This window comes from Pongo abelii, chromosome 11, assembly GCF_028885655.2.
Source record: "Pongo abelii isolate AG06213 chromosome 11, NHGRI_mPonAbe1-v2.0_pri, whole genome shotgun sequence".
In the NCBI taxonomy this organism is placed as follows: domain Eukaryota; kingdom Metazoa; phylum Chordata; class Mammalia; order Primates; family Hominidae; genus Pongo; species Pongo abelii.
In genome coordinates, this window is record NC_071996.2 from 78076675 (window position 1) to 78094563 (window position 17889).

At 42.2% G+C, this 17889-nt stretch overlaps 1 long non-coding RNA gene across 1 annotated transcript; it reads left to right on the plus strand.

Moving 5' to 3' along the window:
• Window positions 1-10309: 10309 nt before the first annotated feature.
• Window positions 10310-14725, plus strand: LOC129058039 (uncharacterized). Its single transcript, XR_008522862.1, has 3 exons — window positions 10310-10416; window positions 11910-12013; window positions 13208-14725. It is a non-coding gene; the product is annotated as an uncharacterized LOC129058039 (long non-coding RNA).
• The last annotated feature ends 3164 nt before the right edge of the window (window positions 14726-17889 follow it).

Here is a 17889-nt window from a genome sequence, read left to right on the forward strand (position 1 = left end):
TGTGTGTGTGTATTTACCATTGGCACCAGAGTTCCTCTTAGGAAGGTAAGTCTTTAGGAAACAATCTTTAAATATGATTTGAGGGCAGTGGTTGGAAGAATACAGCAAACACAGGTTGCTATACTTTCCTATTTCAGAAATGAAGAGGAATGTGGTGTGGGGAGAGAGAGAGAGGAGAGGAGAGAGGAAGTGGCAAGAGAACCAGACAACAGACCCATTGTAGGAGGGTGAAACCTACCCAGAAAGATGGTCATTGAGAAGTTTTCTGTGGCAGGGCAACCAGGAGATTTTAAAGAACGTCTAATACTCAATTTTAAGTTGCATAGTGCATTCCCCATTGTTTCAGAAATTATTGTTTGAAGAGTTCAGCAGGAAAGTAAGGAAACGGGATGGAGTTCCCTGGAGCTGGGAGGACAGAAGGGTGAGCAGAGAGAAGGGAGCAGCCCAAAAGGCAAGAAGTGAGTCAACAGAAGCCAACAGTGACCATGAGAATATAAGCTCCTGGGAATTTTCAGGAATTGTGGGAAGGGAACTTCCACAGTATGTGGGATAGAAAGCTAGAGAGAATTCCATTTACATTTTAAATGCAGAGTAACCTCACCTGGCTTCCACAGACTCTGTAGTGAACAGCATCCATCTGTCACTGACATCTTCTTACCCATTGAGTCATATGAAGCTGTGTAGAGCTTCATATGTCTTGTCTTTAATAAGTATTTTATTAAATACTTTAATAAGTATTCTCTGATTACGAAAATCCACATTTACTTGGACTTCGAAAAATAATTGGATCGAACAAGACACTGGGAAAGTAGGAACTGTAATAATAAAAATTTCTCAGACTTATTGGAAAATCATTTCCTGCTTTGTATTCTCCTGGGGCCACTTCAGGGACAGGAATGAAAACTGCCCCTTGTGGGGTAATGAGATTCCTATTGCTGGAGGGTCTAAGCAGAGCCAGAGTGACCAGTTGACCTGAAGTCGTGCTGGGGATTCATATGTCAGGTAGAAGCTGGACAGACAGGCTTCCAAGCCCTTCAAATGTTGAGCCCTATACGGGAGGGCTTAAAACTTTCAGAGAAGTTTAAAATATTCCAAGTGTCTGTGATTGTTTCTAAAGAGTGTATATTTGGCCCATCCCACAGCTGTCTGTTAATCTGTTCCAGCTTATGCTAATTGTATTCTCATTATTTGGGAGGAAGGAAAGGAGACTTGGACCCTCTCCAAGAGGTGGGGTTGGCATGCAGCTCACCCTGTGGCACTTGTGGGAAGCAGCATCTGTCATGCTGGGGGACCTTCCAAGTTCTCATAGGACTGGGGAGTTGCAAGGGACCCTTCTGGTCTGTACTTGGATCCCATGACAGTGGGGGTTTGTGAAGCCATGTCACACCTGTTTGCAAAGATTTAGATTGGGGTGACTGGGGAAGAACCACACCACTAACATCTACAGGGGCAGAGCTATGGGTCTCAGGAACTCTTGGGACTGAGGAGCTATGGGAGTGAGGGGTGAAGGTGTGATTTCATTGATGGGGACATAGCTGGGGCTTCTCCTGACAATCTATCATTCCTTTTTTCTCTTTTCTTAAAAACTCATCGTGAAACTGACCTAATAGTCCTGTAGATAGTTTTTTGGATAAATAAGCATAAGACCTTATGATCTTAAAGCTTGAACCTCACATTTGTTTTATCTGAGTTCTTTCCTCAGGAAACCACCTTCAGGCCTCTCAAAAAAAAGTATCAAAGAACTGAAACTCACCAGATCACCACATCCAGACAATGAGATGCTAGACCCCTCATTCATCATGATTGCTTCCTTGCCCCTCCCTATTTTCTTCCACATTGTTACATTTCTTCCCTGCTATATAAACCCCTAGTCTTAGTCTGTCAGGGAGATGGATTTGAGACTGAACTCCCATCTCCTTCTCTGCAGCACCTGATTAAAGCTTTCTTCCTTAGCAATAGTTGTTGTCTCAGCGATTGGCCTTCTGTGCAGCAAGCAGCAGGACCTAGACCAAACCCCTAGTGTTTCTGTAACAATTCCAGATAGACATGGAGTGGGGAATCACAGCTTTGCTCACATTGCAAGTCAGATATGCAGAGAAAATTCGCTTTTAAAATTTGGCTCACACCTGTAATCCCAGTAACTCCAGAGGCCTAGGTGGGAGGATTGCTTGAGGCTGGGAGTTTGAGGCTGCAGTGAGCTATGATCACACCACTGCATTCCAGCCTGGGTGTCAGAGTGAGACCCTGAGTCAGTGATTTATTTCCTGATTTATTTTCTCTATGAAACCCTGCTCTGAGTATCAGGGAAAAATATAAAAATATACATATATAGAGAGAGAGACAGGGTCTCACTCTGTCACCCAGGCTGGAGTGCAGTTGCTTAAGCACAGGCTACCTTAGCCTCCCGAGTAGCTGGGACAGTAGGCATGTGCCACCATGCCTGGCTAGTTTTTGTATTTTTTTTTATGGAGGGGTTTCACCATGTTGTGCAGGCTTATCTCAAACTCCTGGGCTCAAGCAATCAGCCTGCCTTGGCCTCCTAAAGTACTAGGATAACAGGCATGAGCCACCATGCCTGGCAAAATGTATGTTTTGTGGCTTACTCCAGTTTATAGCTTGGTCTGATACAATGATTTGCAAATAAATTTCCCTAACTCTCTGCTATGGTTGGAATGTATGTGTCTCTCCAAAATTCATATGTTGGAACTTAAACCCCAGTGTGATAGTATTAAGAGGTGGGGTCTTTAGAGGTGATAAGTCATGAGGGTGGAACTCTCATGAATGGGGTTAGTGACCTTGTAAAAGGGATAGGCTAGCCAGGCCCTTTTTTGCCCTTCCACTACTTCCAACATATGAGGACAGCATTCACCCCCTTTGGAGGATGCAGCAGCAAGGCACCATCTTGGAAGCAGAAATTAGGTCCTCATCAGACACCAAATCTGTTGCCACTTTGATCTTGGACTTCCAGCTTTTAGAACCATGACAAAATAAATTACTGTTCTTTACAAATCACCCAGTCTCACATACTTTGTTAGAGCAGCATGAACAGACCAACACACTCACAGATACCTCTCTACCCCTGCTTTTCTCTGTGAGGTGCTTCTAGATGTAGGGGGAGTATGTGACCTCAGGACAGTTAGGTCTAAGTAGAGTCCTTACCCTGTCCACTGGCTCTGGCACAGCAGTGTCCACACAAGTCCCTGGTCAGTGGTCATCTTGTTGACATTGGCAGGTGAGGTCCTTGGCTCATGTAACTTATGGTCTGGACATGCCCCTGGCTTGATGTGAGCATGGTAGTGCCCTGACTAAAGTCTGGTGGCAGCTCTTGGTGAGGCCTATGTAAGGTTGCCAGATTTTGCAAACAAAACTATAGGACACCTACTTAAATCTCAGTTGTCTATCTGAATTTCAGTTAAACAATGAATAATTTTAGTATATGTCCCAAATATTACATGTGATATGATTTGTTATTTATTTGAAATTCAAATGTAACTAGATGTCCTGTATTTTATCCAGCGAACCTCATCCCAGACCTAGTGCCCTTGGCAACAAAGACTGTGGCCCTTGATGAGGGAGCCCTTTTGGCAGACTCAGCAGCTGTACCTTCAGGAAACTGCTTGGTCCCTCTACAAGGCATAGGCTAATTTCTCGGCACCTTTTATGCCCTAAGCAGTCAGGGATTTGCTGGGAGAGTTCAACTCAGGCCCTTTCTGGCTAAACAACTGGGTTAGGCTGCCACTACTTCTCTGATGAGGCCACCCCACATTGGTGCTGGGAAGTCCTTGAGCCCCAGTGGGCAAGGGGCAGTAGCCCTCTCTGCCCTTGGTGTCACCTCCCTCACTATTTACCTTTCCTCTTCTTCATCTTTTGCTTCTTCCTCCTGCTTCTTGCTCAAATCCTCCAGGCCAAAAGCAGTTTCTTTTTTTTATCTCCGCTATGTTATATCCTTTTTCTACCATTGTATAGCAAGCCTTATGCCTGGCTGCCATAGCAGAAAGAATATTTTCTTTGCATGACAGGAGAACTCAGTGATCTTCATTCTCCATCCTTGCTTCTGGTTATGTTAAAGATGGAAGAAATAAAGAAATGTAGGAAACCCTATGTCAAGGTAATAATCTGGGTTGCATGACTGTTGTCTTGCTACAAAATTGTATGTTGAATGTCAGATATGTAATTTTTTTTTGTTTTCCTTGCATTCCTTCATACCTACCCTGTTCTCACCTTAGATACAAGGATATTGCCAGCTGATTGGAGAGAAGATCATGAGCTCAGAGATGCAACAGAGAAAAATCACATTAATAATTTTTTACAACATTTCCTCATTATATTCATGTTCAGAGGCAATCCTGACGTAGATACTTCTACTTTGAGCTGTGTGCCCTCCTTCTCTACTTCTTGTAATATGAACTTCTATTATGAGAGAAGTTGGCTTTTTCTCCTCAAATCTTCAGGAGACAAATTAATTTCTGGGCATAAGATATTAAGTTTTTTTAATGGAATTATGAAATTTCTCAAAGACACATAAAGGTAAAGGAAATTAAAGTAGCAGCATGCAGGTTTCTGCCATACAGATAAGAATCTTTAGACAGGACCTACGAACTTCAAGTTTATAAAGACATCAATCAACCTTAAAAGATATAGGCCTGGCACGGTGGCTCACACCAGCAATCCCAGCACTTTGGGAAGCTGAGGTGGGCAGATCACCTGAGTTCAGGAGTTCAAGACCACCCTCGCCAACGTGGTGAAACCCTATCTCTACTGTCTCTAATAAAAATACAAAAATTAGCCAGGCATGGTGATGCATGCCTGTAACCCCAGCTACTGGAGAGGCTGAGGCATGAGAATCAGTTGAGCCCAGGAGGTGGAGGTTGCAGTGAGCCGAGATTGCACCACCGCACTCCAGCCTGGGTGAAAGAGTGAGACTCCATCTCAAAACAAACAAACAAACAAACAAACAAAAACAAATATAAAACACAAAAAAACTTTAAAAGATGTAAAAAATATTTAAAATTTTTGCTGTCAGTCCAAATATCTTCTTTAAATTCTCCTAGTGTTTTTGGCTTCAGATTGTGCCACTCTAAAGTTAATAATCTAACTACAGGGCTAAAATCAAATTATTTGATAGGACACAATTGGGAGATGCAAAAATCAGGTACATAGGATGCATTCTATTGTTGACTTCCTGAAATGCCATTTGTAGGTTGAGGATTAGGAAGAAGAATATATAATATAATTCTTTTAGTTTGAAAATAAAATCATTTCTTACTTCAGGTAATCTGTATCTCTGGCCTCCTTGTCTGACTGAGTGGATCCATTGCTCCTGTATGTGTTATCACAGAAGTGAACTTGTAAGTAAGTGACACTATAGAGTATCATTTATGCATTCTCAATACATGTTTTCATTTTTATTTATGTATTTTTATTTCAGTAGTTTTTGGGGAACAAGTGGTATTTGGCTACATGAATAAATTCTTTACTGGCGATTTCTGAGATTTTGGTGGACCGGTCACCTGAGCAGTGTACACTGTACCCAATATATAGTCTTTTATCCCATACCCTCTTCCTACTCTACCCCCTAAGTCCCCAAAGTCCATTATATCATTCTTATGCCTTTGCATTCTCATAGCTTAGATCCCACTTGTGAGTGACAACATTTATTTGGTTTTCCATTCCTGAGTTACTTCACTTAGAATAGTGGCCTCCAGCTCCATCCAAGTTGCTGCAAAAGACATTATTTTGTTCCTTTTTCAATACACGCTGTTTAACTGCCCATGTTTCACCATTTTTCTTGTTTAGTTCAGAGAATGTTTGTGAAGGTAAATGGAACACAATCCAATGCAATTGCCTCATTCTGTGGATTGAGAAGGGGTGAAGTGATCTCTTCTGGAGCCAGTGGGAGGCAGACCTGGGATTCAGAGCCCTTTCCCGCCTGGAGCAGCCTGGTGCTCTTCCCAGGACCACCGCCTGGCACCACACTGCCTCCCTTCTGCTGATTAACAGAAAGGAACCACCATACATTCTGGTATCAAGAATGTCGTAAAGTTTAAATTGGACTATCTTGTAATTAACTACATTTTAAAGGTTTGGAGGTGGGCTAAGCACTTTGCTTCAGCACATTAACTGCTTCACAAGGAGAAAGAGGAATTTAAACAGAAGGCAAAAAGGGAAAACATGTTCTTTATTGGGAGCAATGAAATCGGTTTCAATGCTATTGGATTATAATGGGCCAATTTTTATCTAGAATCTGTGTCCCTGGAAACACAAACCTCAAAAAAAAATTTTCACATATTTTTTAGATTTTCCTCAACAATGGTATAGAAAGTCTACCTACTGTGGCTACTTTTATATGCCTTGGGGTTTTTTTTACATATAGCCTTTTCTAAGAAGCACTTATGTTCTGCATTGTCTTTTTTTTTTTTTTTTTGACAGTCTCACTCTGTTGCCCAGGCTGGAGTGCAGTGGTGTGATCTCGGCTCACTCTGCCTCCTGGCAAGCTCTGCTGCCCGGGTTCACTCCATTCTCCTGCCTCAGCCTCCCGAGTAGCTGGGACTGCAGGTGCCCGCCATCACGCCTGGCTAATTTTTTTTGTATTTTCAGGAGAAACGGGGTTTCACGTGTTAGCCAGGATGGTCTTGATCTCCTGACCTTGTGATCCACCCTCCTTGGCCTCCCAAAGTGCTGGGATTACAGGCGTGAGCCACTGCGCCCGGCCCTGCATTGTCTTAATAGAAAGAAGACATTTATTTGTCTTAATGGAAAGAAATTTAGAGGTAGAAATACCAGTTGACCCAGCAATCCCATTACTAGGTATATACCCCCCAAAATATACATTTTTCTATGTTAAAGATACATGCATGTGTACGTTCATTGCAGCACTATCCACAATAGCAAAGATGTGGAATCAGCCTAAATGCCCATCAATGACAGACTGGATAAAGAAAATGTGGTACATATGCACCATGGAATACTATGCAGCCATAAAAAATAACGAGATCATGTCCTTTGCAGGGACATGAATGGAGTTGGAAGCCATTATCCTCAGCAAACTAATGCAGGAACAGAAAACCAAACACTGCATGTTCTCACTTATAAGTGGGAGCTGAATGATAAGGACACATGGACACATGGTAGGGGAACAACACACACTGGAGCCTTTTGGTGGTGGGGACTGGGGGAGCGAGAGCATGAGGAAGAATAGCTAATGCATGCTGAGCTTGATACCTAGGTGATGGGTTGATCTGTGCAGCAGACCACCATGGCACACCTTTACCTAGGTAACACACCTTCACATCCTGCACATGTACCCCTGAACTTAAAATAAAAGTTGAAGAAAAAAAAAGACGATCCAAATTTTTTATGTCCAAATTTAAGATGCTCCATGATCTAATTATATTTCTAAGTATGTGTACTGTATTACTTCTATTTTTGCCTCTGATTTTCAAATTGTACCAGCTAACACAGATTTGTTGCTTTTTTTGTGGGGTTGGGGGGCTTACTTGTTTTTTCCACTATTTTTTTAATTGTTAATTTTTTAGAGTACATAGTAGGTGCATATATTTGTGGCATATGTGAGATATTTTGGTATAGGCATGCAATGCATAATAATCACATCATGGAAAATTGGGTCTCCATCCCCTCAAGAATTAATCCTTCATGTTATGAACAGTTCAATTATGCTCTTTTAGTTATTTTTAAATGTACAATTAAATTACTATTGACTATGGGAGCCAGGCTCAGTGGCTCAGCACTTTGGGAGGCTGAGGTGGGTGGATTGCTTGAGCCTATGAGTTCAAGATCAGCCTGGGCAACACGACGAAATCCCATCTCTACTAAAAATACAAAAAATTAGCCAGGTGGACATGGTGGCACATGCCTGTAGTCCCAGCTACTCAGGAGGCTGATGTGGGAGAATCATCTGAGCCCAGGAGTTCGAGGCTGCAGTGAGATCGCACCACTGGATCGGGTTGCACTTCAGCCTGGGCAACTGGAGTGAGACCCCGTCTCAAAAAATAAAAATAAAATACAAATTAGAAAATTATTATTGACTATAGTCCTCCTGTTGTGCTATCAAATACCAGATCTTATTCATTCTTTCTATTTTTGTTTTTGGCTTCACTAATTTTTAAAACTTTGCTCATACTTCAAAAAGCAGCTCAAATGCTTCTTTCTTCACGAAGCCCTTCCCTATCTGTATTTCTGTGTCTACCCTCTACAAAATGAATCTGTACATCCTTAGTGTTCCCATAGTATATTATTTATAATTATAATATACCAAATAAATAACATGTAGAAAACTTGCCACTTTATCAAGTATACTCTTACTATTTCACTTAATTGCCGTACTTGCAACATTCTGCATTATTACTTGGGTCAGCATCTTAGCTCTTTCACTGATGTGTAAGAACCTTTATAGTGAGGCACCACTTTCCTATTTGATTTTGTGCAATCCACTGTTTTATGTTTTGCACATGGCAAGTGTCCCATTTGATATTTATTGGCACTGAATTGATAGTGGAGTCCATACCAACCCGAAGGGATTAAGTTCCTAAATGTAAATAGATTTTTTTTCTTGTCCTCAGATGAAGGCTCTAGGAGTGACCCCAGCTCTAACATTGCCCCAGCCAGCACTGCTAGCCTCAAATTCCACCTCCGACTTTGGAGTCTGGCAGCCACCTCAGAGCCTTCATAGGGAAAGCCGTGACTTGCTGGGTAATAACACACTGCCTTGGAATAATCATTTTCAAATGAATCAACAACAGCAGCTATTTGCCTGATCTAATTAGCATCACCTTTTTTGAGCAGGCAGAAAAAGGTTGGCATATACTGTGTGATGCAACATGCAGCAAATTATATAGACAAGGCAACATCACAGGGTCAGACGCTCACCTCCATGGCTGAGGGCTTTCTGGCAGTCTTTTTTTTTCCTTCCTCCTTTCTGCACCAGCTCAATAAATTGCTTGCATCATTTCAAGTATTATAGAACTGCAAGGATATCCTTAATTTGAAACGTAGCCCAAATGTGGTTTCTGTAGTTAAGGAGGCTTGCTTCACAGGAGCATTGCAAGAGCAAAGGTGAAATTCTCTTCACATCCAAGAATATTTGAAAGCAATTTAACCTGAGTGAGAAATTAACTCTGCTTATTTACCTGGCAGGAATGTGTCAAGAAAGAACACTGTTACCCTCTTGTTCCTTCTAAGAGGCTTTTGTTTCCAAAGTGGAGTTCTGTAGATATTCTGTAAGGAGGAAGGCTTCACTGAAGAGAGAACGGCAGAAGGGATGAGAATGATTTCCTAAAACTGGAAAGAAGATGCACATACGGCTGATGGTTGAAGGCAGTGCTCTCTCACTTAGAGGAGGTAGCATGGCCTTGGATGGAGGAGTGAATTCTAAGGTAGTGGTGTGCTGGAGCCAGCCTGGCAAAGAACATCTGTTCCCCAATGCAATCACAGTGGACTGAGAATCCAGCCTTTCCCCACATTTTTCAGGACGATGTAAGGGCTTTCTCAACCCCTGACTCTTTTAAGACTCTAAGATAGGGAATGACCACCCTACAATGACTGAAATTGAATGTTCTGTCCACCCTTGTGAGATTGAGGCAAGATATCATTTGGTTTACAAAAATAAAATGTAGGCCAGGTGTGATGGCTCACGCCTGTAATCCCAGCACTTTGGGAGGCCAAGGTGGGTGGATCACCTGAGGTCAGGAGTTCAAGACCAGCCTAGTCAACATGGTAAAAACCCATCTCTACTAAAAAAAAAAAAAAAAAAAATACAAAAATTAGCCAGGAGTGGTGGCAGGCTCCTATAATCTCAGCTACTCAGGAGGCTGAGGCAGGAGAATTGCTGGAACCAGGAGGCAAAGCTTGCAGTGAGCCAAGATCACGCCATTGCACTCCAGTCCGGGCAACAACAGTGAGACGTTGTCTCAAAAAAAAAAAAAAAAATGTAGACTCTAGAGCCAGACTTTCTGTGTTCATAAATCTGGCTCTGTCACTTGCTAGTTGTGTGAGCTTGGGCACATGCCTCAATTTCCTCATCTTTTAAATGGAAACATTATTAGGCTGGTGTAAAAGTAACTGCGGTTTTTGCCATGACTTTTAACGGCAAAACCAATGCATCAATCTAATATATCATGTTTGATATGGTTTGAGTGTGTCCCCACCTAAATCTCAACTTGAATTGTATCTTCCAGAATTCCCACATGTTGTGGGAGGGACCCAGGGGGAGGTAATTAAATCATGGGGGCTGGTTTTTCCTGTGCTATTCTCATGATAGTGAGTAAGTCTCACGAGATCTGATGGGTTTATTAGGGCTTTCTGCTTTTGCTTCTTCCTCATTTTCTCTTGCTGCCATCATGTAAGAAGTGCCTTTTGCTTCCTGCCATGACTCTGAGGCCTCCCCAGCCATGTGAAACTGTAAGTCCAATTAAACCTCTTTTTCTTCCCAGTCTTGGGTAAGTCTTTATCAGCAGTGTAAAAACAGACTAATAATACAGTTAATTGGTACCAATAGAGTGGGGAATTGCTAAAAAGATACCCAAAAATGTGGAAGCAACTTTGGAACTGGGTAACAGGCAGAGGTTGGAACAGTTTGGAGGGCTCAGAAGAAGACAGGAAAATGTGGGAAACTTTAGAACTCTGTAGAGACTTGTTGAATGGCTTTGCCCAAAATGCTGATAGTGATATGGACAATAAGGTGCAGGCTGAGGTGATTGCAGATGGAGATGAGGAACTTGTTGAGAACTGGAGTAAAGGTGACTCTTGTTATGTTTTAGCAAAGACACTGGTGGCATTTTGCCTCTGCCCTGGAGATTTGTGAAACTTTGAACTTGAGAAAGATGATTTAGGGTATCTGGCAGAAGAAATTTCTAAGCAGCAAAGTGTTCAAGAGGTAACTTGGGTGCTGTTAAAGGCATTCAGTTTTATAAGGGAAGCAGAGCATAAAAGTTTGGAAAATTTGTAGCCTGACTATGCAATAGAAAAGAAAACCTATTTCCTGAAATTCAAACTAGCTGCAGAAATTTGCATAAGTAGCAAGGAACCTAATGTTAATCCCCAAGACTATGGGGAAAATGTCTCTAGGCCATGTCAGAGACCTTCATGGCAGCCCCTCCCATCACAGGCCTGGAGGCCCAGGAGGAAAAAGTGGTTTTGTGGGCCAGACCCAGGGTCCCTGTGCTGTGTGCAGCCTAGGGACTTGGTGCCCTGTGTCCCACCCACTCCAGCCATGGCTGAAAGGGGCCAACATACAGCTCAGGCTGTGGCTTCAGAGATTGGAAGCCCCAAGCCTTGGCATGTTCCATGTGGTGTTGAGCCTCAAGGCACACAGAAGTGAAGAACTGAGGTTTGGGAACCTCCACCTAGATTTCAGAAGGTGTATGGAAATGCCTGGATGCCCAGACAAAAGTTTGCTGTAGGCACAGGGCCCTCATGGAGAACATCTGCTAGGGCAGTGTGGAAGGGAGATGTGGGGTAGAAGCCCCCACAGACAGTCCCTACTGGGGCACTGCCTAGTGGAGCTGTGAGAAGAGGGCAACTGTCCTCCAGATGCCAGAATGGTAGATCCACCTACAGATAGCCCTGTGTGCCTGGAAAAGCTGCAGACACTCAATGCCAGCTTGCAAAAGCAGCTGGGAGGGAGGCTGTACCCTGCAAAGCCACAGGGGTAGAGCTGCCTAAGACCATGGGAACCAACCTCTTGCATCAGCATGACCTGAACGTGAGACATGGAGTCAAGGGAAATCCTTTTGGAGCTTTAAGATTTGACTGCCCTACAGGATTTTGGACTTGCATGGGGCTTGTAGTCCCTTTGTTTTGGTCAATTTCTCTCATTTGGAATGGCTGTATTTATCCATTGCATGTACTCCCATTGTATCTAGGAAGTAACTAACTTGCTTTTGATTTTACAGAGTCATAGGTGGAAGAAACTTGCTTTGTCTGGGATGAGACTTTAGGCTGTGGACTTTTGAGTGAATGCTGAAGTGACTTAAGACTTTGGAAGACTGTTGGGAAGGTATGACTGATTTTGAAATGTGAGGACATGAGATTTGGGAGGGGCCGGGGCAAAATGATATGGTTTGGCTGTGTCCCAACCCAAATCTCAACTTGAATTTTATCTCTCAGAATTCCCACGTGTTGTGGGAGGGACCTAGGGGGAAGTAATTGAATCATGGGGGCCAGTCTTTCCGGTGCTATTCTCGTGACAGTGAATAACTCTCATGAGATCTGATGGGTTTATTAGGGGTTTCTGCCTTTGCTTCTTCCTCATTTTCTCTCGCTGCCATGTAAGAAGTGCCTTTCGCCTCCCGCCATGATTCTGAGGCCTCCTCAGCCACGTGGAACTGTAAGGCCAATTAAATCTCTTTTTCTTCCCAGTCTCGGGTTTGTCTTTATCAACAGCATAAAATGGACTACAACAATCTTCTTTATAAGGTTGCTGAGAGGATAGAGTTGATATGTTGAAGCCTTGAAAGCAGGGCCTAGCCTATGTGAAGCACCATCTAAACACTCATCCCGCTGTTGCTGCTGGGGTCATATTACATAGGCATATTTACATATGCTGAATGAATAGCCCTAGTACTGCGTGTGTGTCCAGAGGGCAAGTAATTTGAGGGAAGTGTCAATGTCTACATTTCTTTATCTTTGCCCTTGCATTGCTTCTGTGCTTTCATAACACTTCCTGTTACAGTTTGAACATGCACATTTCTTACGTCCACCTCTCTGTAGCTCTCCCAGTTCCTGACACATGGTAGGCACACAGCAAACAAGTTTCAGGTTAAACTGAATTTAGATCTGTTGTAGGGTATTCAGCGAAGTGCTCAGGTCCAGTCAAGGGCTTTCTGATGATACTGATTGAAAAACAATCACAATGATTTATTAAAGGGCCTAAAATAATGTGGCTCCTTGGTCAAGAGGAAAGCGAGGTCCGAAGAAAGTCATTACCATAAGGTCACATGGATATTTAGAGGCAGAGTTGGCTCCCTGAGGTTTCCTGCTCAAAAGCCTCCAGGTTTGAGGAACCAACTAGTGCTTCCTTAAAGAGCAGCCCAAGGCCAGAAGACCTTTGTCAAAGAATTCAAAGGAAGCCTGGGTTGCCCTTTGCCCAAATGTTGGGGAAGGGGGTCAGCTTTCACAGTAAGCAGGGATTTCAGGGGGGACTGGATGTAATAAATAGAATAGCTGATAAACTTTTCTTTTCCTCCTCCAGTCATCGAAAAGCATCTGGCCAAGGATGCCATTCTTCAATTCAGAGGGAAGACTTTCTGGAACTTCATGGCTTAACAGTTAACCGAGTATCCTTGTAACAGCTAAGTACCCTTAGCTTAACAAATTAAAAAAAACCAAAATGCGTTTGGAAAGACAAAGGCTACGTAGCAGGAGTCAGCTTTCTAGATTAATATTACGACAACATCAGCATCAATCAACATTGATTGGGCACTAGGTTCTGTGCTGGATTTGTTCATGTGTCATTTCATTCAATCCTCACAGGAGTCCAAGGAGATGCATTATTATTTTCTTCATCTCACAGATGAGGAAATGAGGATGAAGATGTCAATTACTATTACTATTACTATTCCAAAGGCATAGTAAGGAGTACCCAGCCTTTGAACCCTCCTTTCTGAATGGAAGTGTCCCTGTAATCATCCTTGCTAAACATTATAGCTTCAAAATTAAAGAATGGCCAAACTTGGCCATAAAGGAGTAGGAGTAAATAAAGATGATGACTGGAGCTAAATTATAGTCACTTATCTCTGAAATAATGGTCACAGTGAGTAAGAAGTTCAAAATCCACACTTTAACTTTTGTTGTTGTTGCTGTTTAGTCTCTATCAAGGTTAAAATTATAGCATTTAAAATGCCAGTGTTAAGAGAAAAAAAGGAAAATGCTGTGTGAAGTTAGCAAGAGAAAGAGGACCATTAAAACAGCAGGAATGAATAAAACTCAGAAAGCATGAAACAAGATGAGATCGGTCAGCTCAAGCTTCCCAGTCATGACTGCAGGGAGAGGCCAAGCTCTATTTTCCCCATTTAACTGTAAATCCAGACAAAGTGACAGAGAAAGGTTAGAAGTAAAAGGTAGAGCAAGAGGTTACCTTAAAAATACAAATAAAAGAAGGCCAAGGACATGTTATCATTAATATCATGTATTGTAGAAATCAAAGGAAAAACAGAGCATTAAGCAGAGGACAGTTTTTAAGTGAAGGTTAGAGTCTCCAGTGAAGAGATGACAGGGGGGCCCTTATGCACAATAGTAGCAAAACGAATTATTCTGTAGACTAGCCCAGCCTTGGAAACCACAGACCCTGCTGGTTTAGCAACAGTATTTTAGACACTTGGCCAACATATCCTCCTGCCCTGGGGCCCAAGCCCTACAAACGGTTCCAAGGGATTTCTTTATTTGCTTCCTTCCCTAACCCGTCTTGCGACGCCTGTAAACACACCGCACAATTACAAAGTCGCAGCAGCCCGCAATATGGGAACAGAGACACCCTGTTAAATCTGTTCCTGACAGCTGCGAGCCCCTTTTATATTTCAATTATAAGATCAACAACTGTAACTGCTGGCAGACCATTACCACCCAGAGTTTGGGGAGTTCTGGGGACAGCACGGCTGTGCCCTGCTCACTGTGGAATCCCCTGAGGGAGGAGGGCTGGCTGGGAGGGGCTCTCCATCTCCTCAGCTGGCCAAGCCCTGCATCACACCTGAAGGACAAGCTCAAGAGAAAACACGAAAGGCTCAAGGCCGCAGCGACTGAGATCTTGGGGCTGAAGCCTGTACCAGCAGCCTCACCAGAGCCCTGAAATGTGCTTTGGTTTTCTTTTATTTCACCTTGCTCAAACTTGGACACTGAGATCCTGATACTGGAAGTTAGGAAAGAAAAAGGCATGATATTCCCTGCTAGCTCTAAATTCAAAAAAGCACTCTAAAAATTCTGCTGGAAAGGCCAGACCCATGCTTTCCCCGTGTGAAGGCAAAGAGCCTCATGCTGCCGCAGTGGCCATGGCAGCCGGCAATTTCCCCACTCAGCCATGGGCTCTGGTCTGCGGTGTAGGGTCCTGTGGGCCTTCTTTCACAATGTCAGCAAATGGGGATATGCTGCCTGGTTCATGTGAGTCTCCACCTGTGCTCACACCTGCTGGATCATCAGCCAAATGGAGCTCCTGACAGTTCCAAAATAGCGACAAGGTGGGTTTCCATTGAAGGCCTTGCTTCCTAGAACCTCTGTTCCCATCCAAATCACCCCTGTTGTTTACTTTTAAAACTTAAACTGACCCTCAACCCAAAAAGATTTCACTGAATTTTCTAGTTTAAATGTCATTTGAAATTAAGTCCAGTTAGCAAATATTTGTTGAGCTTCTGCAAAGATCTGGTTTCTTCATCTTCAAGGAGCTTAGAACCAGTAGAAAGAAAATTTACTATCCATTACCTTACCTTTTGGTTATAAAGCACAGATGTATGTATATTTTTTTAGAAATTACACATTCAGAAGTGTTGCTTGCCAAAGGCCTCCTACGATTTCACCCAGAGCTCATTTAGCCATTTGCAGTGTTTCCTAAAGAGAACAGCCTGTGATTGCCGCATTCACTTCAAAACCCTGGCCACCCATATTCATTCCCTTGAGAACTCTGAAAAGCTACATTTCACAGATTAAAACTTTTATAAAGAAGCCGTACTAATTAGCCTGGCTCTCCAAACCTGGGTCCTAAAAAATCAGGCCTAGGAGGAATCAAAAACTACATGAGATGTTTTTTTAAAAACTCACATTCTTTACAGTATTCTTTTTAAAACTACCCATGCCCTTTGTGTACAGAAACACTCAGTGCCAACATTGATTTTCATGTATGGGATAAACTGAAGAGCATATGGTCAGGGTGGTGTGTGTCTTTGAAATAGATTTGTGGAGTGCACTTCATTTGTATAACTTGGATTATTTTCTTGCCAAATGTATGTTTATGGCAAAACACATGCAAATTTGAGCGTGTGTGTGTGTGTATGTGTGTATGTGATCTTAGTCAGATGCATTATTACAGAGGCCCCCTTCAATGACCCAGGGAAACCTGCACAGTGTGTGAGAATGTGCCTGACACCCTGAGAAAACCATTTATATTCAAAAATCTGCTTTCACAGGAATTAAATCTTTAAACCAATATATTTTAGGTACTTAACTCATTGCCTGGAAAAAAAGTGTCACATTCCACATACTAAATCCTTGTTTGAATCTAGTCTGTATATCAATATTTTGATGGTGAGCTTTTTTCAAGAAAGGAGTTTTTAAGGTAAACTTCTAATTTAAAAAAATTAGAAGTTTGTAAAGTGTTTTGGCAATAAAGATTTGACATTTGAATTTGATAAAGATAGGCTGGAGAAAGATGATCTTCCACAATAATCAAGAGTTCTTTGTGTATTGGATAAGTAGCTATTAGTAATATAGGTCTGTATTAGTCTATTCTCATACTGCTAATAAAGACATACCCAAGACCGAGTAATTTATAAAGGAGAGAAGTTTAATTGACTCACAGTTCAGCATGGCTGGGGAGGCCTCAGGAAACTTGCCATCATGGTGGAAGGGGAAGGAAACACGTCCTTCTTCACTTGGCAGCAGCAAGGAGAATTGCTGAGCAAAAGGGATAAAACCCCTTATAAAACCATCAGATCTCATGAGAACTCACTATCATGAAAACTGCATGAGAGTTAACTGTCCGTATGATTAAATTACCTCTCACTGGGTCCCTCCCAGGACATGTGAGGATAATGGGAACTACAATTCAAGATGAGATTTGGGTGGGGTCACAGCCAAACCATATCAAGGTCCGTCTACAATTCTAAAACTCCAAAGCCTTAAACTTTTTGGAATGTATCTGGCAGCAAAATCTAAGCTAAACCAACATAAGCCTATTATAGCTTTATTTCTTCTACTTTGGGTGAAGAGTCATGTATTTTCCTGCAGAAACATTAAGTGTTGATTCTGGAGTGCTGCCCCACACCCTGTCGGGGTGTTACAGAAGTTCATGCACCACATTATGTTTTTAGGCTCTAAATAATTCTAGATTCTGAAACACATCTGGCCAAAGGTTTCAGAAGGATTTTGGACCTGTAAAATCGTACTGTAGTGGACACTATTACATTTTTCTGTAGGGTTCTATCTCACTATTTGTTCCTACTGGGAGAGCCCATTTATGCATGGTATTTACACAAAATTTGTACCTGGTTGCTCTGAGGATGGGGTTTATTTTCTGGAGATATTATTTCCTTATCAATTTTCTTATCAACTTTCCTCCATCTTTATAACTACTGGGTGTTTTACCCACATCTTCAGTTCAGTTCAGCATGTGTTGCTTGCCTGTTCCGTCCAGGCACCATGCTTGGTGCCAGGAGGGATGCAGACATGAGCAAGATACTGTGAACCACTTAAAAGCAACCTGGTGGCAGTTGTAGACATGTAAATAACATTCATCTTTTATGAAAGGTTAAATGTTATAAAGGGCAGAGTTACAAACAAAATGCTGAGGGATCAAAGAGGAAGAATAATACATGTCAAGGGAGGCTTCACAGAGGAGGTAACATTTGAGCTTAAGCATCCATGCCTTGAAGGATCTTGAAATTTTCACATGAGAGGAAGGGAGAAACCCTGGCCTTTATTATGTTTTTAAGGATACTTGTATTAAAAAAGAAAAAGAAAACAGACATTTCAAAGCAGGGCTACAAAAACGGAGATATATTTTAATGTTTACTTTGAATGCTTTTTGCATAGAAAATGCAATGCAATAAAATTGTAGTCATGGGATAATTGGATTACTCCATGGCTATAATATCCCAAGTTGTTGGATTGCAGAAAAAAATATGTTTATGTCAAGTATTCTATAGAGTGATCTGGTTTAAAGTGATATAA